Consider the following 11,959-nt stretch of genomic DNA (forward strand, 5'->3'; position numbering starts at 1 on the left):
GTGATTACAATGTTGAGCAAGCCACAGTCACATGATCATGATTTACAGTGTTCCCTGCTGGCTTCCCACAAGCAAAGTCAATGGGGAAGCCAGCAGGAAGTTGGAAGTCACACCCACTCCTGCTGCTTTTTCACCTGCCTGCCCCCCTCCGGCACCTGCCTGCACTCTGGAGTGCCTGCCCCTTGCACCCCTTGCCTCCGGTAGCACCCACACACCCAATGGCCTGCTTGCCTGGGACTTCTGCCTCTTCCTACTTAATGACCCGTGCAGTCCTGGGGTTACGATAGCAACCCACACTGCGGGATTGCCATTGCTAAGTGATGCAGTCATGTAACATCATGCTTTATGACTGCATCACTTAGCAATGGAAATTCCCATCCCAATTGCCATTGTAACCTGAGAACTACCAGTATTGCCCTCTATGTACTTGAAGAGGAGAATCTTGCTTTTATAAGGAATAGCTATCTTTGGAAATAATTCCTGAACTCTGAGCAAAAATCACTGTAAAATTATTATATGAAAAAAATCTGGAAAGATCATTCATTAAAAGCTTAACAGTACCAAAACTGGTTTCAGTAAAACATGACAACAAAAACAGAAAAGTACTGTGGACTGAATCAGAGAAGCAAATCAGAAACAGATGGAAAAAGATTTCCAGCCTAATTTCACAATGTAATCTCAGTGTGGGCTTCTGAGCAATGTGATCTTACTGATAAATAATGGCTTTTGGAATAAAACAGGAATTATTCATCCAACCTAAGTGCATCTCAAGGGAGGGCCATATGTGGTTCGTTAGTTTTTGAACATGACTGTACTACTGTTTATCAGTCTGTGGGCAATTCTGATACGTTGTATGATAAGGGCTTCAAAATGGATATGTTGCTCCCAATTTATTTGCCCTTAGGGATTTACACTGGACAAATTAACACAGATTAGAACAATAAGCAATTATCACAGGTCCATAAACTGAAGACATTTGTTGATGAGTCTGAATAAGAATCCCATGGAAGATGAAATCATGCTCTTAAAGTATTCATCTATATGAAAAGTTATATTAGCAACTGCAATTCCTTCTAAGGCCCAGAAGTCCCTGAAGCCATTCAAAGTACAGTGTGCACTGTTGGTCAACCAGGAAGATATTCACCATGTAAAATCCTGAAATTCAGATCCTTTTTCTGGTGTTCTTTTACACTGACAATTCTTGTTATTGGAGTTCATAACATTTTCCATGTTTCAGCACTTTCTTTGAACCTAAAAATACAAACAGTTTATGCTGTTCTGTTATGTTGGTGGCACCATATATATATGACTGCAATTAGGCTGGAAAATACAGACAATTTGGGAAGAATTGTCACAATATGTATTATTTCTATATCTTTAAAGCAAAGGTTAGCAATGATCTGGCTGCCAGAAGCAAGATCTTTAGAGGCCTTGCTGAAGTCCTCAGGACAAAGAAGTGGATGAAGCTAGGACAAAAAATTAAATTTTGATCATTTGAAGGAGTTTTTTGGGTGGCATGGCCCCAAATTTAATGCTCCAAAGAAATGTCATTTGCGTGAATAATCCTGTTTTTATCTGAATTTGTTCTTTAAATATGAAAAGGGTTTGTCACTGTTTTTTCATTATCAAAAGCAACTTCTGTTTGGTCTCTGGAGTAAAGAGTAGCTAGAAAAAAAACAAACATTTTATTCTATTTTCCAGGAAGTGTATTTATTAATAAACAGAACAGGAACTATTTTATTCTTTGATGTGAAATGGCTCTTTCTCGGTCCTTGAAAATGTTTAGCAGTTTTGCTTTGGTCTTTTCCTATAAGGATCTCTCTATGGCTCCTGTCATCACCTTTAGATGTTTTGGGTAGGAAGGAAACACCTTATTACTATCTATTCCTAGGAGGGTAGAGATGATCTCCTCTAAAGGTCACATGAGCTAGTTTGGAAATAGAAATGGTCTTCTCACATCTGAGAAGACTGACTGACTCATGAAGCCCTGATCCCTTTGAAATCAGTAGAAAAACCAAGCATTGATCTGAATGAATTTGAATCTATCTTTTAATTTGTAGTAGTCAACTGCATAACAACACATTTTCTGACTCACGTCAACAGCAGTACTGATTGATTATGTGCCATCAAGTCATTTTTTACTCCTAGCAACTACATAGATAGATTTTCTCCATGATGACCTATCCCTAACCTGTTGTTTCAAGTCTCCCAATGGTGCACTCATTCCTACTGTAACTGAGCCATCCACCTTGCTGCTGATCATCCTCATCTTCTCTTTCCTTCTACCTTTCCCAGCATTAGAGCCTTTTCCAGAACAATCCAAAATTTTATGCCTTCACTACGTTTGATAAAGACTGTTGGGGAGTTCAGCATTTTTCATATACCTGTCTTAATTGGTTGTATTTATTTCACAAAATATCCTCTAGAGACAGGTACTGAAAACCACAAAGTAGCATATATTATGTGCAATTTATCTGATTCTACTTCTATTTCTGCTGGTAGAAAGTTAAATATCAGTTACTTTTTAGTAATTAGTACATCTTGATATGTGATCACAAACAAATGGACATATTCTTTAGCAAATTGAGGATTATTTTATTTCTGTGGACAAAATTGGGCTAGATATCCATTCCTGAAACTTCACTATGATCACAGAGTTGGACTGCAGGAATGTCAACTTGTAATTCTGTAATATTTATATAAATCAAATGTGTTTTACTACAATTGTGTTTTTGTTTGAGACTCATTTTGGTGTACTGATTAAAATGCTGGATTGGAACACATCGTTTCCCAATTTCTACTTCTCCCTTAGACACGGAAATCAGCTGGGTGACCTTGAGCCAGTTGCTCTCTCTCAGACCAGCCTACCTCACATAGTGATTGTTATGGGGAAAAAAGAAGGAAGGAGAATTATGTACCTCACCTTGAATTCTATAAAATAAAGCCAGGATATAGAAGTAATAACTAAATGCTTGCTACAGTCAGTAAGACATGAAGGCTTTCTTTTTTCAGGCAACAGCCTCAGAATGGTGAAAATTAAAGTATGCATTTATAGTTTCTAAAGTTCACCCCCTTTACTCATAGTTATTTAGTGAAACACAAACTGTGTGGTATAAACAGAATATTGTAAGATAAAGGTGAGAAAGCGATGCAGTTTAGTTCTGGTATACGTTTAAACTCTGAAAGATAAGCTGTGGGTAAACGGGCATTACAAATAAAGCCAAACTATCTGGTTCCTGGAATTCTGGTACATTTCAAGAAGATTCCTGAGGATTATGGAGGAAAAAAACTTCCTATAGTTTATGTTGCCATATACTATATGTTGTAAATACGCAAAAGTCAGCTTCAGTTACTGGAACATTCTCTCAGTAATGAAGCATGCATCAACATTTCAATAATTCACACTCATCCTCAGATCTGGCCTATTCCCTGGAACATGTACTATTATTTGTCTATATACTTATAATCCCCCATTTATTCCAGTAGCAAAATACAGTGTACACTGCTGTCTATCCTGACCTCCAGTTTTTCCATTCTATAAAGTACATTAGGCTGATAGTTTAACTTCTCTCCAGGCCTAATCTAATATGTTTACAGTATTAGTTTTTTTTTTAACCGCACTCAATCGTTACCGATTCTGCGGCGACTGCCTGGATGAGTCCCTGCAGTTTTCAAGGCAAGGGAAGTGGTTTGCCATTGCCTCCTTCCTAGAGCAGAGCCCAGCTGGCAAGCGCAGGAGGCGGGGTTTCCATTGCTTCGCACCTTTTTTGGGCGTGCGCAGCTTCCACATTACCGGCAACTGCTCCCGTTTCCTTTGCAAGGCACCGCCAGCATTTTTCCTCCCGCAGGGGTGAGAGTACCCATTTATCTACTCACGTCAGTTTTCGAGCTGCTGGGTTGGCAGGAGCTGGGGAGGAAGCAGGAGCTCGCTCTGCTGCGCGGAGCTGGGCTTGAACCACTGAAGTGTCGACCATTTCTGGCCGGCAACTTTCAGCGTCATTAAGCCGCTGTGCCACCGCATCCCCTGCACAGTATTAGTACAGTATAGTAATTTTTTTTTTCCTTGACAAGATTGACTCTTTAGGAACTTTGCAGTTCAAGATAACATGATGGAAGTATACAATACAGGAATCCTATGAGTCAACATAAGAAAGTTTCTCAAACTGGCTGAAAGATTATACTCTTGTCATTGTATCTTCTGTCGATGCACTTGTAGTTATTGTGTCTCCTGGGCAAAGAGTTGAAGGAACCAGCCATAACCCATCTAATCTATAATAGATATAGATGAAGTATATATAAAACAATCTGCTGGGACTCTATGGAATACAGAAGACCTGAGATGCGGGGAAAGGACTGATCATCTACCATCTTACTTCCTCATGCCTATATCCAAGTCAGGCTATAATAGCTCCCAAAGTCTAGAAAGCCTTGTGCTAACAAATAGGGTTCATTCTTAGGGTGATCATTTTTTTCCTCTGTATTATGTATTTTGGTTATTTCATTGTAATACTGAATTTGGTATACAATTGTTTAATTTGTAATTTTGAATTTTGTGATATGTTTTATAAAGTGCTGTCCCCAAATGTTCTATTTTAACAAATTGGCACTTCCAATGAGCCACTTTGGGCAAAATCTATTGTGTTGTGCTAAAAAACAACCACAAAAACTGAATTTTTCAACCATTCTCTGAATTTCATGGGAAAAAAAAATCTTTCAGAATTGTTTCATGGGAACAGAAAACCATAGTGAAATTCTCACAGCTACTCACAAGCAGTTTGAGGGGATGTTTGAATATACAATTTATTGTACAGTTATTTGCGTAGCAGTGCACAGCCCTTCTATCTTTCCATGTTTCAATTAATTCCCAAGAAAAAATAAGGAATTCCCATGGCCATTTTCTAGTTAGGAAGCATAGGCCACCCAAGAAATTGCAAACTGATGGAGAGAGATGAAACAGAAACAAACAATAGCAACAGTAACCAAAAATGCCACCATAAAAGATTCTGAAAATCTTTTTCAGATTTTCAGGAAAGCAATAGAACTTTTACAGTGGAAGAATACTTGGGGGAAACTGGAAAACAAATTTCAGCACAGTAGTACTAAATCAAACTAGTATTTTGGACGCTACAACTGGTACCATATGCTGCCTCATACCTATTAAAGTCCTACATAGCACGGCATAGGGTTACCTTAGGGACCATGTTGTCCAAAATGATCCTGCCCATCCTGTGAAGTCTTGAGGCGGTTAGGCAGACCTTCTCTGTGGGGTCCACATCGGTATGGAACAGATGACCTCCAGGGTGTGCTTGGCTTCTTTGCTCCTCTTATTCCAGAAGGTTTTGAAGAATTTGTTGCTAGCTTTTGATGCCTAAATTGATGGTGACTAGAGTGCCATTTTATTATCTGTGCTTTTAAAGTTGATTTTTAAAGGCCTGAGAGTTGGTTATTCAGCAACGCTTTGATTTCTCATGTTTTATTACGTATCCTATCCAGAGTCATTTGAGTGAGTGGTCTAAAAATTCTGTACAATAAATGATCAGTAAACTAAACTAGAACTGTTGCATAAGTTTATAACCCCCTTTCCTGCTAGAAGCAGGAAACAAAGATAATTATTTGTGCAACTCTCTATTAAGAATAACTTTTAGATATTTTTTGTATTAAAAAATTAATCAGCCATTGTCTGATAGCCTCTTTAAAGTGCTCTGAAGCCTGCAGTGGAATTTCCCGGACTGAGCTGAAGAGTATTTGGCGTGCAGTTCAATTATGAAGCACTTAGAAAAATGCATACAGAAGGTAAAAGTAGTGAAACTTTGAGCTCTCCCTCTCCATAAATGCAGGACTAAAAGCTTTTCCAAATTCAAATATAAAGCTAAAGGGAAAGTAGAATCTTAGCCTGAATACGCATCAAACTTAACATTTAGCAATGACTGTTACTCTGAGGTTAGCTCTGCATTGAGAATGAAAGAAAGAAATAGCTTCTCAGGAGACTAGAAGGCCACTATAGTGTCGTGAGCATGTGGCTTAACAAGATCAGTGCTGGTTTCCTCACATAATAAAAATAGTAATATTGCGACACTTTCATTTTACAATTTGAGGTGCAGCTCACATTTTAGGTCCAGTCTCCAATTTGCAAATACTGTGGGTTGTGATGAATTGCAGACCAAAATTACTGAAAACTAATCTCACCCTCTCATTGTGTTAAGATCCCAGAATCCCCAGCCAGAATGATTATGTTGGCCAGAATTCATTGGAAGGGGGCAGCAAATGCTACCAGCTCAGGTACTCTGCATATTAATATAGTTACATACATTAGTCTGACATTTGTTGTTTAGTTGTTAAGTCGTGTCCGACTCTTCGTGACCCCATGAACCATATTGCGCCAGGCCTTCCTGTCCTTCACTGCAGTCTGACATTAAAGATCTTTAAAAAGACTTTATGCCATTCTGTGGTGGTTATTTATGTGGAAAGATACTGGCAAAGGCTGCAGAGATCAAGGATAGCACAACATTCTCCCTAAAGTGTACTTTCTAGTAAGAACTTGTTCAGATGCTTTGTGGAAATATTATTATTATTATTATTATCATCATCATCATCATCATCATCATCATCATCATCATCATCATCATCATTTATTTGACTTGTCCCCGCCCATCTCCCCACAACGGGGGAATCTGGGCGGCTTACAACAAACTAAAATTGGCAATACATAATTAAAAGATTATAAAACCAAAGTTACAAAGAGAAAGATAAAAAGGCTAAAAAATCCAAGAGGCCGATAGAGGCCACACCAGGCTGCTAAGGGGCCAGCCAACCCCATTTCTGACAACCTCCCTCTCTGCCCCAGGCCAGATGGCAGAGCCAGGTCTTCAAATCCCTCCAAAAGGCCTGGAGTGAGGGGGCCTGTCTCACCCCCGGGGGCAAGATGTTCCAAAGAGCAGGGGCTACAGCAGAGAAGGCCTGCCTTCTGGACCCCGCTAATCGAAGTTCTTTTACCGCAGGGATCCGGAGCATGCCTTCTCTGTGAGATTGGGTGGGACAGGTTGAAATCGTGGGGGCGAGGCGGTCCTTCAGGTAACCTGGTCCCATGCCATGTAGGGCTTTAAAGGTGATAACCAACACCTTGAATTGGACCCAGAAGCAAACCAGTACCCAATGCAGCTCACGGAGCAAAGGTGTTATATGGGTCCTTCTTCGGGCCCCAAAAATTGCTCCCGCGGCCGCATTCTGGACCAGCTGAAGCTTCCGGATACTCTTCAAGGGTAGCCCCATGTAGAGCGCATTGCAGTTGTCTATCTGGGAGATAACAAGGGCATGAGTGACTGTTCGCAGGGCATCCCGATCCAGGAAAGGGCGTAACTGGTGCACAACCTGAAGCTGTGCAAAAGCCCTCCTGGCCACGGCTGCCACCTGCTCTTCAAGCAGGAGCCATGAGTCCAGGAGGACCCCCAGATTACGCACTGGGTCTGTCTGGGGCAGTGCTACCCCATCCAAGACCAACGATGACAACGTCCCGGATACAGAAGAGCCATTAACCCACAGCCACTCCGTCCTGCCAGGTTCAGCTGGAGCCTGTTGTTCCCCATCCAGACCCTCACAGCCTCCAGGCACCGCGAGAGGGCGGTCATGGCATCACTTACCTCACCAGGGATGGAGATATATAGTTGAGTATCATCAGCATACTGATGCCTCATCCCATGATGACAGATGATCTCGCCCAGTGGTTTCATATAGATGTTGAAAAGGAGCGGAGAGAGAACCGAACCCTGCGGCACCCCACAATGGAGGGACCGAGGATGGGACCTCTCGCTCCCTATCACCACCAATTGGGATCGGCCCTGGAGAAAGGAGGTAAACCAGCACAAAACTGTGCCGCCCACCCCCATATCCCTGAGCCGTCCCAATAGGATACCGTGGTCAACGGTATCGAACGCTGCTGAGAGATCAAGGAGAGCAAGGATGGTCGCACTTCCACCATCCCGCTCCCGCCAGAGATCATCCATAAGTGCGACCAATGCTGTTTCCGCTCCATAGCCGGGCCTGAAACCTGACTGATAAGGGTCCAGATAATCCATTTCCTCCAGGACCCTTTGGAGCTGCAAAGCCACCACTTTCTCAACCACCTTCCCCAAGAAGGGGAGGTGGGAGACTGGATGAAAGTTGCCAGTACAGTAGGATCCAGGGAGGGCTTCTTGAGGAGGGGGTGCACCAATGCCTCTTTAAAGGGCTCTGGAAACACTCCCTTCCACAAGGATGCATTAACTATCGCCTGGATCCAACCACATGTCACCTCCCGAGCTGCTTTCACCAGCCAGGAGGGGCATGGGTCCAGATGACAAGTGGTGGTCCTCGCAGTCCGGAGGATCCTGTCCACTTCCTCAGGAACCACAGGATCAAACTGTTCCCAGATAACTAGGCAAGAACGATCCCCTGGTATCTCCCCAGACCCTGCACCACGCTCGGAGTCCAACTTGGAATGAATCCGAGTGATTTTATCCTGCAGGTGCTCTGCAAATTCCTCCGTGCGGCCCTGCAAATGAACCACCACATCCCCCTTACCAAGGAGGGACCTGGTGATCCCAAACAGGACTGCAGGATGGCACTCTGCAGACGCAATAAGGGCGAAGTATTGAATAGGAAATGTGTATAGGTGGAACAATCAGTGATAGATGGACTGATTAAAATATAGTTTCTCCTCAAGACCTAAAGATATCTCTCAAGTATTGGCAATACAAATTTCTGTCAGGTGAAAAAGAAAAAAAGAAAAAAAAATGCTTAGAAGCTTTATCCTTCAAATATCCATTCTGAACAAATTTAGAAGTAGAAAAGACTGTTTGAAATGGCAAAATATAGCCCGTGTATCCAAAACAATTTACAATCTTTCCAAAATTTCATTATTAACCTAAATTGTTTGACCACTGTAAGTTAAAAAAATAATAAAGCTAAAAGTACTAAAAAAAGAAAGTGAATTATTAAAAAACGAACCCCCAACAACAACCAAAGACAATTGTTTAAGAAGGATTAGCATCTTCTGAGTGATCTGGATATTTATTTATTTAAACATGCATGGGTGCAGGAAATACAATATGAGTAGCGTCACAATACAGTGACTCTAGACAGCAAACAAGGATTAAAACTGAAATATAACACAGTACAAATAGCAACCCAAACCAACCAGATACACATGGACATATGAATGTGGCCTGAGAACTTTCCACTTCCAATCCAAGGGCTGAAACCAAACAGATCAGTGAACAGATCAGCCACCAGATCCTTTAACCTTCTGGCCTCAAAGACTAGGGGACCAACCAGGTCTTCAGCGCCTTACAAAAAGCCAAAAGGATCAGAGCTATCCGAATCTCCAAGGAATGCTGTTCTACATCACAGGTGACATGCCAGACAAGGCAGCAGGAAGACTGATAAGGTGGAATATCTGTCTAATTTGATTTTCAATTTCCAATCAAGTTTTTTTTTCATATTAAAAAAAATATTTAAATTATATCCAGCCACTTTCCTGCATAGGTGGACCAGCCTTTCTCTCAGAGCTGCCTTCTGAGATATGACATTCAGGAAAGTCTGGGTGGGCAAACCATATCTGGAGACATTGTTTCTTCATACTTTGAGAACTGTTTTAGTTATTTTATCTTCATATCAGATCTCACACTATTTAAAGGGCTGTGGGTTCTAGTTCCGGTCTGTGCCTTCCTGTCTTTACCCTTTTCTGTTGAAAAAAAAATGTTGTTGTTTCCTTAAACCACCAGAAATGCTGCTATAAGAGAGAGAGAGAAGAAAAAAAAAGTTTCCCAGGTTCATTTTTGCTTCCTTCAGCTGAATAGGATTAAAGGATATTTTAAAGGAATATTGAACCTGGAATATAACCTATATCAGGTCCAATACTGACCTTGTAGATTTCCAGCTTTCCTGTTTACATGTTTATTTTATTTATTTCTATTCATTTAATGTTTTATATGGCTGCCCAGCTCACTGAATGCTACTCTAGGCAGTGTACAACAATAAAGACAAAATCACAGTATCCCAACAGTGACAACAATGAATTAACAATAAGAGCAAAACACAGAGTCAGGGCACATCAATACGTACTCTACCTGCCCAGGGCCTGGGAGAACAGCCCAGTCTCTCACGTCTTCCTAAAGGCTAACAGGGGTCTAGGCCAATCAACTCCTGGGACAATGGGGGTGGGTGGGTGGGTTGGATGGGGGGGAGATTATTCTATAGGGCAGGTACCACACCTGAAAAGACATGTTAGGTTGCCAAATAAACTCCATACCAATATTGTTTACTGCCAACATTTTGTTAATGTAAAATTTAATCTGCAGATGAATTTCACAAGGATCTAATTTAACCCTTGTTATTAACAAGCAAAGAATTCCACCTGATTCCACCCATCTGGGCTAACCAGGACTTATTCACATTCTGATCAGATGTGGTTCTCAGTACATTTTGGATATATGGCTAGATGGCAAAGGTTTACTGGGGTGGGCAAAGTGTCAGAGAGTTTAAGTGTCTTTATCTGGAAATTGCACACTTGTTATTTTTTTATAAAAGGATTACTTGCATGCTAAAATAGACTTGTTTTAGCAAAAAAAGAAACTTGTACAGAATCTGTTTCAAAATATAAAAAATTAAGTCCCATTTATTTATTTATTTAGGCAACAAATAAAACCTTAAAAATGAAGTATTTCCCATGACATCTTAAAGACAAGTCCCATAGCAGCCTAAAGAGAAGCAATTTTATAATTACTTCTGTAAAAATGAACTTTTTCTCATGGTACTATATGCCAAAATCAATATGTTAATCTTTAGAATCTACTGGATTATATTCAATTCTGCACTTGGGGTTAGCCTTCTCCTGGTCTAATATTTCCATAGTTGTTTTAACTGGATATAACTGCTTATTAGAGTTTTGCCCTCCCTTTCATATTTATGGATGTGCATATTGTATTAAGACAGAACTGCTTCACCATGGTGATTGTTGTTGTTTTCAGTAAGTCACAATTGGTTGGGTACATACTTCACACTAATTTGTAATTCACAACTCATATACCAAATGCCAAGGTTCACACATCATGTTAAGCCAAAATCTAACAATCTGTATTATGAACCCAGCCATAGACAGTCCTCTTATGGTGACCACTTAAGGCTATTTCCCCACTAGTGACTTGTAAGGTCTTCTTGAGTTATCCAACCATCACTGTATTGAAATAATAGTAGTAAGAACAAGGCGATACCAGAAGTCATTATTAGTCACTAGTGAGTCTCTGCTCCATGTTGCTAAGATGAAGAAATGTATCACCAAAAAATGGACAAAAAAGGGAACAGTTTTGCACCTGCTAATTTATATGAATAAATTCAATTCAGAAATCATAACAGAAATGCAATACATTCCAGGTGGATGAACAACCAAAGTTCTACCTTGTGTGGTGAATTGTTTTAAAGTTTGACATGGACTACACAAATCCTCAAAAAAAGGATACCATCAAAAGAGACCTGCACACTTAGCCATCTTATCTACATATGAGTTCAGTGGGTTTTTCTGCTTCATGCAAGGAGATTCAAGATCAGAGAGTAGTTAACAGGCAGACAAAGTTATAGAGAATTGGTCTAGGACCAACTGCTAGTCTTGATGGCTTATAAACTACCTTCTGAGGGAGCACATCTTAAATATGTAGGACACAATAGTCCTTGTTTATGGTTAGTTATTGTGGGATACAGAATGCTGGCCTTGATGCATCCTTAGCCTAACACAGCAGGCTTCTCTTTATGTTTTTGTAATGGTATGTGGGAATCACCTTGAGAGACTAGAGGAAGAGATGCTGCCTAGAGAACGATCAGATAAAAGGGGGAGGAGCCCACAGCTGAATAGTGGCCACAGAAAGAAACTTAGAAAGGATCTGCCCTAACTTATCAGGCTGTAAAAAGAGACAGTGGGAGATTTGTATTT

Source organism: Python bivittatus, unplaced genomic scaffold (assembly GCF_059951505.1).
Source record: "Python bivittatus isolate LINGU-HERP-01145 unplaced genomic scaffold, Pbiv_v1 ctg000610_np1212, whole genome shotgun sequence".
In the NCBI taxonomy this organism is placed as follows: domain Eukaryota; kingdom Metazoa; phylum Chordata; class Lepidosauria; order Squamata; family Pythonidae; genus Python; species Python bivittatus.